Below are 3,143 nucleotides of genomic sequence, written 5' to 3' on the forward strand. Positions count from 1 at the left end.
TTGTTATTGGAAGCCATTGCGGAGAGAACATTAAAATAAAGCTTAGCTGTTAACTAAGGGACATAAATTTATGGATATTTTTATTTTATCAATATAAATGTACCTTGCATTATAATTTAGTTTGTAGATACACACACTCCTTAGTCCCTCAGACAGAATTATCTAAGCAAGACAAGGAGTCCCTGATGGGCCAACTACATGTCTGACTGTGGAGCATTCATTATGAGGTTGCTGGGAACACACTATTGGGGAGAAGTTTCTAGGGCTTGGGTTTAACAGAACTTTCTCCAATTAGAATCAACCAACAATGGAATGGACTGCCTTGTGTCACTAAATGACTACATGTTAAGGATTTTGTAAAGGGGATTCTACATTGGATAAGGAGTTAGACTAGATCAGTAGTTCTAAAATACTACATGGACCAATTATATTAAAAGTACCCAGCAGGCTTGCTTATAATATAGGTTCTTAGGTCCCATTTCAGATCTCCTGAATTAAAATCTGAGTGGAGTCCAAGACTATATTTTCAAAAAGTGCTTGTAGTTGGTTTATAATGTGAAGATAGGTTTGGGAATCAATGAACCACCTGACTTCAAAATGATTCAATTTTCCTTTTATCTGTTATACTTAAAATAAAAAAAAAAAAAAACACCTGGGTTTAATTTTCTCAAATCAAACCTACTTTTTTTTTAATGTAAAGGAGACTCTGAAGCACTGGATCACACATACTATCATTTATCAGTAACAAATATGTATTTGTAACAATTCCTTCTTTTCACAAATGGTCTTACTTTACAACAAGGAAAAAAAGAAAAAAAAAAAAAAAAAACCCTGCAGACTAGCTGCCATCTTGCATCCCCGCGTGTGTGCACCTAATCTCAGCTGGTCCGCCCGAGACCCCCTGAGCGCCAACCCTATTCCCCAGTGCGGTCCCATTTCAGCTCCAACAAGATGAAAGAAACTATCATGAACCAGAAGAAACTCGCCAAACTGCAAGCACAAGTGTGCATTGGTGGGAAAGGAACTGCTCGCCAAAAGAAGGTGGTTCATAGAACGGCTACAGCAGATGATAAAAAACTTCAGTTCTCCTTAAAGAAGTTAGGGGTAAACAATATCTCTGGTATTGAAGAAGTGAATATGTTCACAAACCAAGGACCAGTGATCCACTTTAACAACCCCAAAGTTCAGGCCTCGCTGTCAGCGAACACTTTCATCAATACAGGCCATGCTGAGACAAAGCAGCTGACAGAAATGCTACCCAGGATCTTAAACCAACTCGGTGCAGACAGTCTGACTAGTTTAAGACTGGCTGAAGCTCTGCCCAAACAATCTGTGGATGGAAAAGCACCACTTGCTACCGGAGAGGATGATGATGATGAAGTTCCTGATCTTGTGGAGAATTTTGATGAAGCTTCCAAGAATGAAGCAAACTGAATTGAGTCAACTTCTGAAGAAGATAAAACTTGAAGAAGTTATTGGGAGCTGCTATTTTATATTATGACTGCTTTTTAAAATTTTGTTCATGGATCTGATAAAATCTGGATCTCTAATATTTTTAAGCCCAAGCCCCTTGGACACTGCAGCTCTTTTCAGTTTTTGCTTATACACAATTCATTCTTTGCAGCTAATTAAGCTGAAGAAGCCTGGGAATAAAGTTTGAAACAAGGTTAATAAAGTTCTTTGCCTAAGGGGAAAAAAAAAACCCTGCAGATAACATTTCTTATTAATTCCAATGTATAGGTCCATAAAAAAGTGACAAGAAGAAGAAATGTCTGATGAAAGGAGATGTAACTGATTTTAAAACTCCTACTTGATTTCATTTACTGAATCAAATATTATCCATCAGTTTAGAGTTGCCTTGGGTTAGACTTGCTGATGCTGCACTCTAGCAGCTTTGTAGACCAAGCTGTCAGCAAAAGAATATATATAATCATTGGCACAAATTTTCTGTGATACTTGCATTGCTCTCTGGGTTTGAAATAAATATAACACTTTTTTCTTTACATCTGTTGCTTTCTCATGAGGATGTGTTTGTGATCATCTGCCCAAAATATAGTAGCATTCAAGTCTATTTTTGGAAAACAATGAACAACACCCCCACTCTCAGTTCAGTAGAATTCTGACTTTTAAGAAGGCTTATGGAAATAGATGTGGAATCCTTGGTATATATAGAATGAAAGCAAATACTCAAAGTAACTGTATATGATGACTGTAAAATGCTTTTTACACTGATTGATATTTCTATTACAAGCCCATCAAACTCTTAGAAGATCAGAAATATCTAAATAAAACCCAGTAATAACAAAAGTTTATCATTGTCATTTCTAAAATAATAGTGGATTGATAATATAAGCCAAACCCCATGAAGTGGATTGATAATATAAGCCAAACCCCATGAAAATGAGTACTAGCACGGTGGAATTTTCTTTTATAATAAAATAGATTTTAAAGATGTGGCTACTGGACCACTTGTTTTAGGATGAATTTTAACAAAACAATATCCCTGAGCAATCACACATTGTAGATGTCCACTTACCGATTGTTATAATGGAATTTGCCATGTAGACTCCCCCCTGAGCACAGAGCCAGACACAGGGCTTGATCCCAAGACCCTGAGATGATGACCTGAGCCGAAGTCAGAAGCTTAACCTACTGAGCCACCCAGGTGCCCCCTGATAGATTATTATTAACCAAAGTTCTTATTTTACCTTTTTTAAGGGTATTTGTAGTAATTATTTGTTGAGTCATTGATTCATTCATTTTTTTCATTCAACCATGTGTTGAACACTAACTATATGCCAGACACTGTACTTGCCCCTAGAGGTACACAAATTAATAAGATAAAGTTCCAATCCTTTTGGAGTTCACATTAAAGCTGAAGAGATGATAGATAAGTAACTATGGTTCAATGTACTAAGTGCTAAGAGAGGTATATGAAAAGGGCTACACGTGGGCAGAGGAGAGAGATATTCATTCTGCTTGGGGAGGAGACTCAGAAAAGACTTAACTGAGAAGATACTATTAGAGTTATACCTTGATAAATGAATAGCAGTTTACTTAGCAGAAAATGAGGGGAAGGGTATTCTAGGCAGAAGAAATTGTGGAAGAGAGGTATAAGAGTACAGGACATATTCTTGGTGACC

General features: G+C 36.8%; 1 pseudogene; it reads left to right on the plus strand.

Moving 5' to 3' along the window:
• The first annotated feature begins 862 nt into the window (after nucleotides 1-862).
• On the plus strand, nucleotides 863-1,681 carry LOC145717804 (transcription factor BTF3 pseudogene; annotated as a pseudogene).
• Nucleotides 1,682-3,143: the final 1,462 nt, after the last annotated feature.

The sequence above is a fragment of the Leptonychotes weddellii genome, chromosome X (assembly GCF_054177405.1).
Source record: "Leptonychotes weddellii isolate Sample4059 chromosome X, ASM5417740v2, whole genome shotgun sequence".
Taxonomy (NCBI): Eukaryota; Metazoa; Chordata; class Mammalia; order Carnivora; family Phocidae; genus Leptonychotes; species Leptonychotes weddellii.